We start from the raw sequence: 18,794 nt of genomic DNA, 5'->3' as shown, positions 1-18,794 counted from the left end.
GAAAACTAATTGTTTTTATTTGTATTGGGAGATTGTTAATGTTACAGGTTTAATTGTTAAGATTACAGGTTTAATTGGTAAGGTTACGGATCAATTGTTAAGGTTATGGATCTCTTCTCTCTCTCTCTCTCTCTCTCTCTCTCTCTCTCTCTCTCTTTTTCTCTTTCTCTCTTTATCGTGATGTTGCTGTGATGATAGTTAAAATAATTGATGATGATTGTTATTTTATTATTTTTGTTTCTTATTATTTTTGTTGTTGATGAGAAAACTAATTGTTTTTGTTTGTATTGGGAGATTGTTAAGGTTATAGGTTTAATTGTTAAGGTTACGAGTTTAATTGTTAAGGTTACGGGTTTGTTGTGTAGGTTAACTTCACAACGAAAGTGTAACATTCACAACCAACGCACATCCTTAACAACAAACCCGTAACCTACACAACAAATCCATAACCTTAACAACCAACCCGTAACTTTCACAACTAATGTATAACCTTTATAACCAACCATTATCCTTAACAACGAATATTCTACAAATATTATGGCTTTAGGGGTTTAAACCCCTAACCTCTTGTCCAAACTCACAAACTTAATAATTAACAATTAAACCCATAACCTTAACAATTAAACCCAAAACCTTAACAATCTGCCAATACAAACAAAAATAATTAGTTTCCTCATCAACAACGAAAATAATAAAAAATGAAAATAATAAAATAACAATCCCCATTAATCATTTTAACTATCATCACAGTAACATCATGATAGAGAGAGAGAAGGGATCCATAACCTTAACAATTGACCCGTAACGTTAATAATTAAACCAATAACCTTAACAATTAAACCCGTAACCTTAACAATATCCCAATACAAACAAAACAGTTAGTTCCTCTCATCAACAACGAAAATAATAAAAAATGAAAATAATAAAATAATAATGTCCATCAATCATTTTAACTATCAGTAACATCATGATAGAGAGAGAGAGAGAAGGGTATTATGGTCTTCACATATTTTAATCTCTTGGGTTTTGTGTTTTGGGGGGCTCAGAGAACAAAATCTTTATTTTGGGGGGCAAAACACCCGTTGACAAAGTCTTTGGGGGGGGGGGGGAGCACGTTTTCTTGGATTTTGAGGGCTGGAAGCATTTTTCCCTAAATTTAATTAGGCTACCCATCATATATGTAATTGATGAATTATATGCAATTGTGAATAATTTGAAGAAGGGCAAGTCCGTGTACATTAGCATCAGTTGTAGTTATTCCACTAATATTCATTCTACATTTAGTAGTAAGTATGAAAATTTTCATGCGCTATTCACATGCTAAATTTAGAATATTTTAACCCTTATTACTTATTAAATTAACTAGTAAACTTATCAAAATTGTTGAATATCATAGTGTTTTGATTATAACAATTTATACAGTGTGTGCGCTAACTTTTATATGCAGATTTCAATATCAGAATGTAATGATTTAAATATTCGAATTAATAGTTTAGATAAAGATATTTCTTCTTTTAAATCAAGATATGAAGATATATATTTAAATGTAAGCAAATTTAATAAAGGAAAAGAAAATCTTAATAATATTCTTTCTTTTCAAAGAGAATCACAAAAGACAAAAGGATTAGGTTTTCAAATTAATAAAAACAAATCAAAGAATACAATATTTGTAAAATCTTCTTGTGATTTGTATGATTATAAAACTAAAAATTTGTGTAAAAAGAAATCAAAATTCTTTTCTATTTGGGTTCCAAAAGAATTATCTTCTTTACATAATGATGCGGCATAATTATGTACCAAAATTGTAAGTACACAATTTATCAAGTTATAGTATAAAAAATATCAATCCCACGAGGAAGGTGATTTTAAGAGGTTATTAGAAATGGTTCTTATGTTTTGTGCATGACAATTAGGAATAAAGAATAAGTGTGATTATGATGAGTGGTTGTTTTGATTTATGTGCAAGAGATAATAAATTGAATTTTAGAGGAGAGAAGGAAGAATTAAAGAATAAATAAAATCACAAGGCAAGAAAGATGAATGAATAAAATCAAGAAATAAAACAAGAATGAAAAGAAAATTTAAGAAAGTTAAGATGAAGAAAAGAACTAATTACAAAATTAAAAAGAAGAGAAAAATCTAAACTATGAACAAGAAATAAATCTAACTACAAAGAAAATAAAAATCTACACTACAAAATATATTACAAAAATTAAATACGAGAAAATAAATCTATTCTACAAATTAAAGTACAAAAAAAAATAACAAGACAAGAAAGTAAATCTACACTACAAGCATGAATTTAAATCTAACTAATAAGCAATAATAAAGAAATTACTAAAAAGAAATAAAAGAGAAAAGAAATGCAAACCTTCAAATTGCTCTTCATCTCCATCCTCCTCATTCAACAAGAGGAGAAAGAATAAATTTAAAGAGGAAAAATTATTATTATTAATTGCAACTAAAGTTATAATTTTTGGAAGGCCTTCTTAATTAAGAGTAGCCCTCCTCTCCAAAAGGAGTTTACAAAATTTTCACACCTCTAACCCCTCACTCTCTACCCCTATTTATAGTAAACATCAGTGAATGAGAGCCATTGGATTGAAATCTTATCCAAAAACATTAATTTTCAGCCATTAATTCGTAACAAACTGCTCAGTGTATCGATACCAGCATCGATAGGGGTATCGATGCGGGCATCGATACAGGCATCGATGCGGGCATCGATGCCCCCATCGATGCAGGCATCGATACAGGCCATCGATGCCTGCCCTTCTCCTTTTGCTGTCGGCAGCTTCTTCTTGTGTTTGCTTTTGGGCTTTGGACATTGGGCTTTTCTTGGACTCTTGTGCTTGGGCTTTGATTTATCTCTTCATTAAATACTTGAAAGAATTCATTGGGCTTCATGGCTTCATTTCTTCATTAAATTATGGGCTTTTTGTTGAGAGATGAGGGTTTTGAGATTTATTCTTCATTAACCTGCAATTAAAGATAAAAACAATTATTAGTAGTATATTTATTCATATAAAATAGATATTGATGGTATAAAATTATAATAAAATGTGATTATCAAATACCTACATACCTAAACGCTTGCTAGTCCTCTAGCAAAGAAAGAAAAAGAAAATCCTAACTCACTTTCGTAGGAATCGCGGTTGTATTTAGCGCATACAATAAGCCTTTAAACCCCTAGGTTAGCCTAGTGGACGAGTTATAGTCTCGTGAGGGTTTGCAGTGAATATACCTACAAAATTTGGTCAACTTACTAAGTTAAATAAGTCAGTAAATAACAGATTTTCCTTGATATATTTAAACATCCTAATTGAAGCTAGTTAATAATCAAGAAAACGTTTTTATATATAACTCCAATATAAATCCCCTAGAAATTCTTTTTCATTATAGCAATACAAAACCAAGTCAAATCTTAGAAATTTAATTAAAAATTTTTGAAAAGAACATGTCAACTCTTTGTTTTAAATAACTTTCAAGTCTCTTGATCAAAAATTATTTCTCAAAGACCATATATACAAAACAACAATATATAAAAACAATTGTTAGTGTTATATATATGTATATTTTTTTCACTCTCTAATTCTTGGTGATTGTTTTCTATTTTAACGGGCTTTCTAAGTGACCATTTAACGAGTTTTGGGCCAATGAATCCCAACCCAATTGGGCTTAGGTCATTAAGTATAGAGATACTCCTTGGGCTTAATTGCTCAGTCAACTTAGGCTTTATAAGATAGAATCACCTTGAATTTAAGAGGTTTTTTTTTGTGGTGCCCATTTTTCGCACTCTTCTTTTATAAGGTTAGTTTTTTTTTAATATATATATGTGTAAGTATATATAGTCTTTAAAAAAAAATGTATAAATCAAGATAACTTGAAAAAAATATTTTCAACTCTAAGTTAAGCATGCAAAAATTTCATTATTTTTAATTAAAAGTCTAAGGTAAGACTTAAGTAAAGTATACTAGTTGAAAAATCATTTCTTAAGAATTTTATTTGGAGTTATCATAAAAGGTGAACTTGAATATGTCACTAACTAAGAATTAGAAAATTTAAAAGGAATTTTGTTTGGAGTTATCATAAAAGGTGAACTTGAATATGTCACTAACTAAGAATTAGAAAATTTAAAAATCTATCAATTTGATCAATTATTACTTAACTCTATTAATATGGCAAGTGAATTTTTTTTCTTTTACTAACAAAAGATAAATGCTGAGAGAGAGAGAAAAAAATACTAAAACAAAATACTAACTAGCAAAACAAAAGCTTAACTAGCTTACACCCCCATACCCAGACTTTACAATGTCCTCAATGCAAATAATATCCAAAATATCACAGTTTAATAAGTACATGCCGAAAAAAAAATCAAAGACCGGGTAAAGTAGAAATAACATCCCTCACTGCTCATCTCCTGATATATCGTCATCCACATCATCAGCGGCAGTTGCTGAACTCGGTCCCGCCTCATCCTCTCCTGGGAAATCATCTGGCTGAAATGGTGTGATATAACTATGAAGCTCAGGTGGAGGTCCATCTGTATCTCCATGTTCTCTCTGCCATCCTCTCGCCAAATATGCCAGGTTATCGGTAGAGTAGCTGATCTGACCATGCATCTCGTGTATATGCCGCTGCATCCTGTGTATCTGTATCTGCATCCTGTCCATGCGACTCCGCATCGTATCCATCTCCTCTCGAGTGGGGTCATGTGTAGCTGGCTGGTGCTGAGGAGGCTCTCTACCTGAAGGACCAGACTGATCTCGCCCTGAAATGCTCCTCTTCACAGTCTGATCATTTAGTAACCCCTTCCCTGCTTCTAACCTATCCTCTGCGAATACTGGAACATGAAATCTATGGCAGAGTCTAGTGATGAAATAGGGGTAAATGCGCTGAGTACGTGATGCAGACTGTGTCCTGACCCAATCTAACACATTCTCCACTGATGAGCGCATCTATATAAATATAATCATCGCTATATCAAATCGCTAACCAGTGGCTATCCAAAAAAGAAGGAGAATATCGTGTGGGGTAATGACGGAGTATGCAGTGGTGGGTTTCAAATCAAAGTTCAGGAAAATGTTAAGTAATCTATATTCTGGTTTGAGATTTCCTGAACCGAAACTAGATGTAAAGACCCTCCCACACAAGGTTGCAGAGATGTTGTTGTATTCTGGTGTACCAGGCTGTAAAGTGGAGGCTAAATGGAAGTAATCTGGTACATCAGTGGGTGGCTCTGCAAGGTCAAGGGTAGCACGGATAGTGGAAAGATCGAAAATAACCCTAACACCCCTCACGATAGAAAAAGCTGAATATTCTCTATCTGGATCAATCTCCCATCCAGAATAGAACTCATGCACTAATGAAATGTTGGCTTTTTCTAAGGGTTTAGTCATCATGCTCCTAAGACCTACTGCAGATAACATGGTGACTGTGGAATGATATGTATGCAGTGCACTCATCTGAAATCCCCTCTCAAAATGAATGTTAAGACCCACAATTCTAGCTAAAATAGTAGGTCTATCTATGTCGGTATCAGATGGATCAGATGATGATGAACTTGCTCGAGATTTCTTTCTGGGAGGCATCTACAGAAAAAGAAAAGAAAAGAAAAAAGAAAAAAATTAAAAATAATTTTTTTATTTAGCTACAAATTGTTCAACATGAGTTAATTTCAAGTTATCAGAGTTTCTTTTGACAATAAATTCCCTCAAAATTATTCTTTGAGAACAAAAAAATGTTAAATTTTTTTGATAACTTGATCGGTGAAACATACATGTTGAAAATTATTCTTTGAGAACAAAAAAATGTTAAATTTTTTTGATAACTTGATCGGTGAAACATACATGTTGAAATGACAATTATAAGCTAAACCGTGCACTTGTTGAATAAAATATCCGGTACAAATTTCCGAATGTGAGAAGTATCCAATTAGACTTTTATTTGACCAATTACTCACATTTGCACAAAGCACCCCAAGTTCAAGTTTATTTTTGTAAAAAAAACCCCTAATTTTTTTCCTTTTTTTTCGGATTTGCATAAAACAACCAAAATTTTTTTTTATTTGAAATTACGCACCCAATTGAATGTTCAAAATTATGCGTTTTTACACAAAAACCCTAAGAATTTTCGGGTTTGCATGAAACACCCCAATTGTTTCGGTTTTGCACAAAACACCCTCAAAATTTTTTTTTTCAGATTTTTGAAAAAGATATCCTAAGTTCAAACCCCAAGAAATTTTCAGATTTTCAAACACCCCCCTAATTTTTTGGATTTTATTTAACCCCTCCAATTTTCGGATTTTGAACAAAAATCCCCAATGTAGACCCTAAATTTGTTAAATTGATCATGAAACTCACAAAATATGATAATCATTCATAACTACCCAAGATTCAATGACCAATTTATTCATGAATTCATAAAAAATACAAGATCAAATTAGAAAAACAATACCTTGGTAGATGAGTGGAGGTGGAAGAAGAAAAGATTTGAGAACTTGAAGAAGAAGCCCTCCAATTCCAAAATGCCCTTGGGAATTTTTTTTTTTTTGGGTTTGGTTTTGGGGAACTTTTCGGGTTTGGTTTTTGGGGAGAGATGGAAAGAGAAAACAATGGGGAAGAAGAAAGGAGGGGTGCGGTTTTTGAGAGCTGCAGGTTCTGGGCATCGATACCCGCATCGATGCCTAAAGACATGGTGTTTGGGCCAGCCGTCCCAAACACGGTTTCTTTCTCTTTTTTTTCTTATTTTTTTCTTTTGGGCCTAACTTTGGGCCAGCACTTATTTTATCTTTTTTTTTCCTTTTTTTTGTTGGGCCTATGTTGTTAATTCAATTTTTGTTGTTTTCTTTTGTTTTGTTTTGTCTTTTTTTTTAACAAGATGAGTAATTATGTATTTGTTTTTTTTTGTTTTTTTTTATTTTTCTAGGGATTTTTTAAATTTTTTAATTTTTTTAACTAGTATATATATATATATATATATATGCTGGCATCGATGCCCAATACCATGGTGTTTGGGCCAGCCGGCCCAAACACGGTTTCTTTTTCTTTTTTCTTTTTTTTTCTTTATGGGCCTGTGATTTTGGGCCTATACTTATTATATATTGTTTTTTTTACAGATAATGTGGTTCATGAAGAACCAACACCTCTTCCTCTCCGAGCGTAGAAAATTCTAAAAATGGTTTCAGAAATTCTAAAAATGGTTTCAGACGTTGACCATTTTTAGGATTTTCTATCTCGACAGCTCCATGTGAAAAAACTTGTTTGACAAAAAATAGACCTGTCCATCTTGATCTTAATTTTCCCGGAAAGAGATGCAATTTTGAATTGTACAATAAAACTTTTTGCCCTGGAGAGAATTTTTTTTGTAAAATTGATTTATCATGAAAATTTTTTGTTTTTTCTTTGTAAAATTTTGAGTTTATGTATGCATCATTCCGAATTTCTTCCAACTCATTTATTTGGAGCAATCTGTTCTTACCTGCTGAGTTTGAGTCAAAATTTAACTGTTTTATTGCCCACATTGCTCGATGTTCCAACTCTACTGGTAGGTGACAAGCTTTCCTAAACACTAATCTGTATGGTGACATCCCCAAATTGGCCTTAAAAGCTGTTCTATACGCCCACAGAGCATCACACAATTTTACAGACCAATCTTTTCTGTTATGATTAACTGTTTTTTCTAAGATTTGTTTGATCTGCCTGTTTGTGACCTCTACTTGTCCACTGGTTTGGGGGTGATAAGGAGTTGACAATTTGTGTGTGATTGAATATTTCCTCATCAGAGCCTCGAAAGAACGGTTACAGATATGTGTACCGTTATCACTGGTGATCGCTCGAGGTACTCCAAACCGGGCAAAAATGTTCTCTTTCAAAAACTTGACAACGACCTTGTTGTCATTAATTTTACAAGCTACCGCCTCAACCCATTTTGATATGTATTCAACGGCTACTAGAATGTAGACATTTCCAAAAGAATTTGGAAATGGTCCCATGAAATCGATACCCCACAGATCAAAAAGTTCAACGGAAAAGATGTGTTGTAAGGGCATCATATTTCTTCTAGTGACCTTTCCTAAAAGCTGACAGCGGTTACAGGTTTTGCAAAACTCGAATGAATCCTTAAAGAGAGTGGGCCAATACAGTCCAGATTGGAGAACTTTTCCAGCTGTTTTTCTTGGGCCAAAGTGACCCCCACAGGCTTGCTCATGACAAAAGGATAGAACACTCCTGGTTTCTTCCGTGGGAACACACCTCCTAAAGATCTGATCAGGACAGTATTTGAACAGATATGGATCATCCCAGTAAAAGTATTTTAATTGGGAGAGAAAACGGGATCTATCCTGTTTGGACCAATGAGAAGGGATCTGGTTCATGACTATGTAGTTCATAATGTCAGCGAACCAGGGAACAGATTGGATTTCTAGGAGTTGTTTATCAGGGAAATGCTCATTGATCGGGACGGTTGATGTTGGTGCATTTGGGAGTCGAGAGAGGTGATCTGCTACGGGGTTCTCTGTTCCCCTTCTGTCAAGAATTTGAATGTCAAACTCTTGAAGAAGAAGAATCCATCTAATGAGCCGTGTTTTAGCATCCTTTTTGGTCAAAAGATACTTTAGTGCGGCATGATCAGTGAAAACTTTGGTTAAGGAACCGATGAGGTAGGACCTGAATTTTTCTAAGGCAAAGACTACAGCTAAAAACTCTTTCTCTGTGACAGAGTAGTTTTGCTGGGCATCATTCAGAGTCCTACTGGCGTAGTAGATCACATGCGGTTTTCCATCAAACCGTTGTCCTAAAACAGCTCCAATCGCAGAATCAGATGCATCACACATCAGTTCGAATGGTAAGGTCCAGTCCGGTGCATGAATGATAGGAGCTGTGGTTAGCTCCTTTTTCAGATATTCAAAAGCTTTGAGGCAGTCGGGAGAGAAGACAAATGATGTATCCTTGGCTAAGAGATTGGTCAAGGGTCTAGCAATTTTGCTGAAATCCTTGATGAAACGTCGGTAAAAACCAGCATGACCAAGAAACGATCTGACATCTTTGACTGTTTTGGGAAGAGGAAGATTGGAAATGAGATCTACCTTAGCTTTGTCCACTTCGATTACCCTATTGGAAACTACATGTCCTAAGACAATGCCTTATTTGACCATGAAATGACATTTCTCCCAATTGAGAGTCAGATTTTTCTCCCTACACCGTTCTAGGACCAGTTTAAGATGATGCAAACATTGGGAAAATGTGTCACCAAAAATGGAAAAGTCATCCATGAAAATTTCGAGAAATCGCTCTACCATGTCGGAAAAAATACTGATCATGCAACGTTGGAATGTGGCCGGTGCATTGCACAGGCCAAAAGGCATGCGTCGGTATGCGAATGTTCCATACGGGCAAGTGAAGGTGGTTTTCTCCTGATCTTCTGGAGCGATAGGGATTTGATTGTAACCTGAATATCCATCCAGGAAACAGTAGAACTCGTGTCCTGCTAAACGCTCTAACATTTGGTCAATGAAAGGAAGAGGGAAGTGATCTTTCCGAGTGGCTAAGTTGAGTTTTCTGTAGTCAATACAGACTCGCCATCCAGTTTGGATTCGAGTGGGAATCAGCTCATTAGCCTCATTTTGGATCACGGTGATCCCAGATTTCTTTGGAACAACTTGGACTGGACTCACCCATGAACTATCAGAAATGGGATAAATGATCCCATGATCGAGACATTTCAGAATGTCTTTCCTAACGGCTTCTTTCATCACTGGGTTTAACCTACGTTGAGCATCTCTAGTAGGTTTGGCATCATCTATCAAATGGATTCGGTGTTGAACAATGGTTGGACTAATCCCTTTGATATCAGCCATGGTCCATCCAATGGCTTCCCTATTCTCTCTTAAAACAGCTAAGAGAGCTTCCTTTTGACCGGTAGTCAACTCAGAAGAAATGATAACTGGTAAAGACTCGTTCTCCCCTAAGTAGGCATACTCTAGATTTTCGGGTAGAGGTTTGAGCTCTAACTTAGGGGGTTCCTCCACAGATGGGCGAAGCTGGACTCGGGGTTCTATCTCTAAAGGTTCTCGTTGCCAGCCAACAGCAAAAACATGATTGACCAGCGGTTCTATCTCAAGTTCGTCATCAGAAAGCTCCTCAATCATTAAATCAGATGCATTTGAATCAGACTCACACTCTCCCTCTTGTTGTTCACTGGATATTCCTTGAATGAAATTCACTTCCATGGGTTCATCAGATGGATCTCCTAGAATTCATAAGCATAACCTATCAAACCATTTAAGATAAACATAGATTATCAAATTCTTCTTCTACCGATTAGTTCTCTAGTTGATTATCCTAAACATGAACATTTTAAATGCAAGAGAATAATTCATACAATATAAAGGAAATTAGACTAGTTTCATATAATTCTAAACTTCCTACAAGAATTAAATTCACATCTTTAAGAAATAAAAACAAGAAAAAGAACTAATTACAAAAATAAAAAGAAAAGAAAAATCTAAACTATGAACAAGAAATAAATCTAATTACAAAGAAAATAAAAATCTAAACTACAAAATAAATTGCAGAAATTAAATGCAAGAAAAATAAATCTACTCTACAAATTAAAGTGCAAAAAGAAAATAAAAAAGACAAGAAAGTAAATCTACACTACAAGCATGAATTTAAATCTAACTAATAAGCAATAATAAAGAAATTACTAAAAAGAAATAAAAGAGAAAAGAAATACAAACCTTCAAATTGCTCTTCATCTCCATCCTCCTCATTCAACAAGAGGGAGAAAGAACAAATTTAAAGAGGAAAAAATTATTATTATTAATTACAACTAAAGTTACAATTTTTAGAAGACCTTCTCAATTAAGAGTATCCCTCCTCTCCAAAGCAACTAAAGTTATAATTTTTGGAAGGCCTTCTCAATTAAGAGTAGCCCTCCTCTCCAAAAGGAGTTTACAAAATTTTTACACCTCTAACCCCTCACTCTCTACCCCTATTTATAGTAAACATCAGTGAATGAGAGCCATTGGATTGAAATCTTATCCAAAAAACAACAAATTTCAGCCTTAGATTCGTAACAAACTGTCCAGCGTATCGATGCAGGCATCGATACAGGCATCGATGCAGGCATCGATGTCGGTATCGATGCAGGCATCGATGCCGCCATCGATGCAGGCATCGATGCCTGCCCTTCTCCTTTTGCTGTCCGCAGCTTCTTCTTGTTGTTTGCTTTTGGGCTTTGGACATTGGGCTTTTCTTGGACTCTTGGGCTTGGGCTTTAATTTATCTCTTCATTAAATACTTGAAAGAATTCATTGGGCTTCATGGCTTCATTTCTTCATTAAATTATGGGCTTTTTGTTGAGAGATGAGGGTTTTGAGATTTATTCTTCATTAACCTACAATTAAAGATAAAAACAATTATTAGTAGTATTTTTATTCATATAAAATAGATATTGAGGGTATAAAATTATAATAAAATGTGATTATCACATAAAAATTTTTATATTTCTGATTTTATTAAAAATATTTGTTTATCACCTAACTATTTAGGCAAATCAAACTCTTCATGGGTTTGGTTTCCTAAAGGCTAATTTAAAGGACCCAACATAGTATGGATACCAAAATATAAATGTTTATTATTTCAGGTACCCAAGAAAGATAGGTGGATTTTGGATAGTGGTTGCTCCAAACATATGACTGGATGTACACTGGATTGGTGGAACCAGTATAAAATTCTTGTGTTTGTGATTGTGAATTTCTGAGATTGCCATTTTTCTTTGCAATTTATAATATACTTTACATTAATTTTTAAAAAAATACTATTCACCCTCCCTCTAGTGTTCAAGTGTATCTATTTCAGATCCTACATTTGTGTAGGATCTGAAATAGATACACTTGAACACTAGAGGGGGGGTGAATAGTATTCTTTTAAAATTAATGCAGGATCTGAAATAGATACACTTGAACACTAGAGGGGGGGTGAATAGTATTCTTTTAAAATTAATGCAAAACATATTATAAATTGCAAAGAAAAATGGCAATCTCAGAAATTCACAATCACAAACACAAGGATTTTATACTGGCTCCACCAATCCGGTGTACATCCAGTCCCCAAGCAAATCCTGCTTGAGAGTTTTCACTATGATTTTGAATATACTTACAAAATCAAATGCAAACCTGACCAATTTGTAAGTCCGTGCAAATTGCAACATCAATTGACAAACACCTTGCCAATTTGAACACCAATCTCTAAACCAAGAGATTAACCCTCTCACACCCGAGAGAAAACCTTGTTAAAGCAAGAACACAATTGATCCTATAAGCCTTGAATGTGTAGTGAAGTGCAGCAGTGGCTTAGGATTCTTTTAACCTCTGTAAATTGTCTAAATGATATGTATTTGATGAATGTTTAGAGGCAATTTCAGAAACTTCTTTTTTTCACAAAATCTGAATGTTTTTTCACTTGAAAAATTGCACAAAGATCAAAGCTTATGGGTATGTAAGTCTCTATAATTTTTCTGAACAAATAACCTATTTATGGCCCTTGAAAAGACAATTTTTTAAACTTTAAAAACGTTTAAAAACGGCTATAAACTGTCAGATATTCAAACTTTGAAAACTGGAAAAACTGTATCTGTAGTCGACTACTGTATCTGTAGTCGGCTATAAACTGTATCTGGAAAAACGGCTATAGACAGACCTAGCTATGCCCATATCTAATAGACCTGTAGCTTCTACTTATTTCAGTGCTAGCGATGCCCTTTGCTAAACAGATGTAATCACTCTATTCTATTTTGAAAGAAAGTCCGATGTCGGAAAGCTCTCTTGGGGTGATAGGTTTACTTATGGATAGAATCCGATTCTGGATATGCTGATGGTGAATCCATCCGCGGGTGAAGCCTTTTTGTTGCCGCTGGTGCTCTTAGTTCTGTTGATATAGTTGGAGCTGCTAGTAGAGCCGGAGGAGGAGCTGCTGGGACTGCTTAGACCGCAACTCTCCTATTTTACGAAAGAAGGTTGGCGGGGCTGAAAGGGACTTTATAAAGCCAATAGTCGCCCCTGATTCGGATGTTACGAAAAATCTGTCCTCTTCTTCCGATGCCGCAGAAGGGAACCAACCCTGACCGAAGGTAGCACATAAGACGATGTGTAAAGCGTATAGCCAGCCGATGTAATCGAATCCTCTGATCACGCACGGAAAGGGGCCTTTTTGACGGGCTTTCGTCACTTGTTGTTGTTTCAGCAAAGAAAATGAAGGATAGGATTGAAAGTCCTCTCGAAAGGGGATGGAGTTTAAACAGACTCTGTGTTTTCGAAAAATTTTCTCAGTAGTCGACTACAAAGCCCATTAGTCGACTACATTGTATTTTGACAGAAACTGATAAAATAAAATTTGAGTTCAGTAGTCGACTACTGTTGACATTAGTCGACTATACTGTAAAATATCAGAAACTTATGTTTCTGTCAAACACTTAAGTAGTCGACTATAATCACTATTAGTCGACTATACTGTAAATTGACAGAAACATGTATTTGAGCTTTATACATGAGTATCAAAAATTCTGCTATAAGGAGTTTTTATAATCAAGTTTTAACTATAATTCTAATGGTTAACATAGGGGATTTCTATTGTTAACCAACACACTAAGCCTGTGTTAGTGTGTTCTAAAATTGTGTGTGTGCGTGTGTGTGATCAAGGCTTGTACAATTATTCTAAGTAAAGAAAATGTAAAATACATTATCTCTTTTGTTCTTCATTTTCTTCACTTCAAAATGCCTTGAAATAAACTTTGCACTTGTACATATTATGATATTGAAATCTGCATATAAAAGTTAGTGCACACACTGTATAAATTGTTATCATCAAAACACTATCATGGAGATATGATATTCAACATTCTCCCCCTTTTTGATGATAACAAAATAATTTATGTATCAGATTAAAACTTAAAATAATCATACTTACTCCCCCTGCATATAATACTTATTTCCCCTACATATATGCAAATTTTAGTTTATAACATACGTAACTAAACTATAACAGTACATAACAAAACATAACTATTTCTCCCCCTTTGTTATCAACAAAAAGAGGAAGCTAAACATGACATTATTTCTTCAACATGAGCTAAAACTTCAAACAAATCATCCAGGTTATGAACATAGTCCATAACTTCACCCATCCAAATAGGTAGGCAAAGACTTGCCATAAAGATCAAAAGATACCTGAACCTCATCAAGAAGAAATTCCACAATCCTCAACTCAAGCAGGAGCTTCTTCAAGTCAACCACCACCATTTCCTAAAGAACCCTCTTGCTTTTCAGACGTGCAATACAACACTTTGAGTGCACGTATCCTTAAACTTGAAACTGGTCAAAGAGCTCTATATGCACAGAATTCATACATCATTAGTAATCAAGAAGAGCTAACCAAGAAGTTTGAAGATTTGGACACAAAGCTTAATACGTATTTTCAAGGACAGCAACCTTCTCCAGCACCTTAAGATGTTTTTATATTAAGTGTCAAAACAATTATGCTATTCTGTTTAAGTTTCAAAAACTATGTGGTTGTGTGTTGTTAGGACTTATGTAATACGTTTCTTATGTTGCTACTATGTTACTTATGTTAATTATGTGTTTTTATTATCTATGATAATGTTTGGTTAGATAATGCATGTGCTATATATTTTAAACAGATCATGGCGATGAACATTATGGAACTTTTGGTATTTATGGCAAGTCTTTGCCTACCTATTTGGATGGGTGAAGTTATGGACTATGTTCATAATCTTGATGATTTGTTTGAAGTTTTAGCTCATGTTGAAGAAATAATGTCATGTTTAGCTTCCTCTTTTTGTTGATAACAAAGGGGGAGAAATAATTATGTTTTGTTATGTACTATTATAGTTTAGTTATGTATGTTATAAACTAAAATTTGCATGCATATATACAAGGGGAGTAAGTATTATATGCAGGGGGAGTAAGTATGATTATTTTAAGTTTTAATCTGATACATAAATTATTTTGTTATCATCAAAAAGGGGGAGAATGTTGAATATCATAGTGTTTTGATGATAACAATTTATACAATGTGTGCACTAACTTTTATATGCAGATTTCAATATCAGAATGTAATGATTTAAATATTCGAATTAATAGTTTAGATAAAGATATTTCTTCTTTTAAATCAAGATATGAAGATATATGTTTAAATGTAAGCAAATTTAATAAAGGAAAAGAAAATCTTAATAATATTCTTTCTTTTCAAAGAGAATCACAAAAGACAAAAGGATTAGGTTTTCAAATTAATAAAAACAAATCAAAGAATACAATATTTGTAAAATCTTCTTGTGATTTGTATGATTATAAAACTAAAAATTTGTGTAAAAAGAAATCAAAATTCTTTTCTATTTGGGTTCCAAAAGAATTATCTTCTTTACATAAGAATTTTTATATTTCTGATTTTATTAAAAATATTTATTTATCACCTAACTATTTAGGCAAATCAAACTCTTCATGGGTTTGGTTTCCTAAAGGCTAATTTAAATGACCCAACATAGTATGGGTACCAAAATATAAATGTTTATTATTTCAGGTACCCAAGAAAGATAGGTGGATTTTGGATAGTGGTTACTTCAAACATATGACTGGATGTACACCGAATTGGTGGAACCAGTATAAAATCCTTGTGTTTGTGATTGTGAATTTCTGAGATTGCCATTTTTCTTTGCAATTTATAATATACTTTATATTAATTTTAAAAGAACACTATTCACCCCCCCTCTAGTGTTCAAGTGTATCTATTTCAGATCCTACAAAAATAACGTTTTAAAATAAAATTATGATATATTTAAAATAGAATTATAATAGTTTTAATAATAAATTTGATAAAATTTAAGGAAACGAAAGTCCTAAAATTAGCACGTGAATGTTGCATAAGAATTTATAGGGGACAATTCTCACGTCTGTATACCTGAGGGTATCTCACCACAGAATTTAAAAGCTTCATGTTACACAACTACTGTAAAAAACAAGTGAGTGTATATAAGTGCAAAATAGGGAAACTATAGAGTATACGATGTTAGACCCTAGAGGGGGGGTGATTAGGGTCTTATGCTAATCTAATCCGATTAAATGCCAATTAAAACTAATTAATAAGTTATCCTAGCAAGTATAAAATACAACAAGATACGTAAGCTAGGATAAGCAATATGAACAAATAAATATATCCTATCAATGAGATATTACAAATATATGAGCAAGGATATATGAACTAACACAAGGGTAAAATAAACAATCTACACAAGTGATAGGGTAATATGATGAGCAATACACAAAGGCAATATAAGATATGAAAACAAGAATAAGAGCGCCAATGCAATCACAAACAAAACGATATGTTTACGAGGTTCGGTCCCCACGACCTACGTCCCCGCTCCTCACCTCGAGGAGATCTCCACTATCACAACCGGGTTTTCTACGTTCACCCGAACAACGTTTACACCTCACAATACAATCACTATGTAATCACACCTCACACACTAAGTGTTGGTCCTAGCCCGTGTCCTCCTCCTCAAGTGCTCGGTTATAACCTCTCCCTAGGCACGTCAACCGACGCCACTCCTCTTGGATTCGACCCCGTCTCTCACCACACACTTCTCTCGGTGTACAAGTGTATTACAAGTGAATCCTCACAATAAGCACAATATAAATCAAATGATTTGTTCTCTAAACAAGGTGAGAACTCAATTAAGCACAACTCTAAGTCACTAATCTCACAACCCAAAATTATACTATGAATGTAAATACAATAAGCTCAAAAGGTTGTGTGTGAACAAAGAGTATCAATAAAACAATTAAACTCAATATATAAATCTAGCTTATGGAAATTAAGATCAAAACAATAAATAGCTAGAATTGAGTTTAAGGAAAACTTCTCTATAGATCAAGAGTGAGAGAGAGATGAGTTGAATGCCCAAACACCAAAGGATGATCTCCTCTTTGCTCTTGTGAAATTTGCTTCACAAACTAAACTCAAACAAACTCTTAAACTCTTTTAAACAAAACTTAAACCCTTGATTAAAAACTTTCTTAAACTTGTTTTAAAACTCTCTTAGATGGCTTGAAAGAAAACAGCAATAGGGTATTTATACCCACTCAAAAACTCAGCCAAAACCCCTAACAAAAGACAAAAAAGTCCACCATTATTTTACAAAATAGTCCAAAACATGAAAATGTAAACATATGAATCTTGACATTTTAGCTTAACCATGTTTTGAAACATTACAAAATGATTTTGTAGACTTAATAAAAGATGTATATGATTATTGTTAAGTCTATAAACCAAGAAAACAATATTTTCACAAATACAATAGAAAGTAAAACGTATGAGTATGTATATGAAAATATATTTGTTTCATATCTATGAAATTAAACCAAAACAAATTATCCACATAGAAAACAAGCATGTATACACATTTTTTGGAATTTATTTGTAAAAACTTTATTTGTGGATAAAACTAAAAACCAAGATGTATATGTATATAACTATATATATATATACTAAGAAACTAATAAATGTGTGTGTGAATATAATATTGAGCTTAGAGTATATAACACACATAATATAAACCTATACTAAATATACCCAAGCTTGATCTTGATCTTCATTGAAGCTCAACTTGGTACACATGCGGATGAAGCTTGAACTTGATCTTTAACTTTGAATTTGCAAGGCTTCACCGACATTCCGCCAACCTCCTTTAGATATCATCGTTGAAGCTCTATTCCATCCATCCTCCAACTCGTTGTTTGCCTAGAATAAATACGAAAACACAAACACTAGACAAATAACATTAGTAATAAATTGTTTGTTAAACATCATCAAAACAAGAAGGCCAACATACGAGTGTAATTAATTCTCCTGCACGAACAAAAGCAATATTGTGCGTGGCGACCAAATTGTTGTGCTTCAAGGAACCATACCAAAACGTCCAGATAGAAGGCTAAACAATACAAGATAACGACACAAGCACAAACAACCAATTTTTATATGGTTCAGCAAGTTGCCTACGTCCACGGGGCACGAAGGGAATGAGGTTTTCACTAATAGAGAAGAAGAGCACAAACTGAGATTACAAATTACTCAAAACAACCAACTAATCTTACCAATAAATCTCTAATTCTCTCTAAATAAAACCCTAACTAATAGCTGAGAAAATACCTTTTTATGTGCTCAAAATATCCCCCAATCAATGCTTAATCAAAGCCCAATCAAAATCAAAGAAACCCTAAAATGTGTCTTTATTTATAACAAAACACAATCCCAAACAGATTGAGATTCTAAAAAACAAGTCTGCCACACTTGGGGGTGACAGACACCACACCCCTGAAAACATGATAGATTTTGTCACACCTAGGTGTGGCAGACACCACACCAGGGTATAGTGGAGTTTGTCTTGCTTATTTTTTACGTTTTTTTCAAATTCCTTCGTCGTTTTTATAATTCTCCACCTCGGTAAAGTTTTCCCAAAACTGAGCCGACACCAACCAAATCAAACGTCTCACTTGTTGCGTCCAGTACGAAGTGGAACAAAACCATGACAACAGACTCAATCCACAACAAGTCGAGAACCCAAATGATAATGCTAACAAACTCCAAATATCGGTATCAACTCACCAAACCGACTGTATCATAAATGACTGCCTACGTATTCTCTTGCCCAAGGAATCAAGCCTTCACGAAGTTCACCCAACAGCCTCCAAAGGCCCTCAATCAAATAGAAGAGTTCGC

Source organism: Asparagus officinalis, chromosome 8 (genome assembly GCF_001876935.1).
Source record: "Asparagus officinalis chromosome 8, Aspof.V1, whole genome shotgun sequence".
Taxonomy (NCBI): Eukaryota; Viridiplantae; Streptophyta; class Magnoliopsida; order Asparagales; family Asparagaceae; genus Asparagus; species Asparagus officinalis.
The sequence above is the reverse complement of the archived record's forward strand: the minus strand, read 5'-3'. Positions refer to the sequence as shown.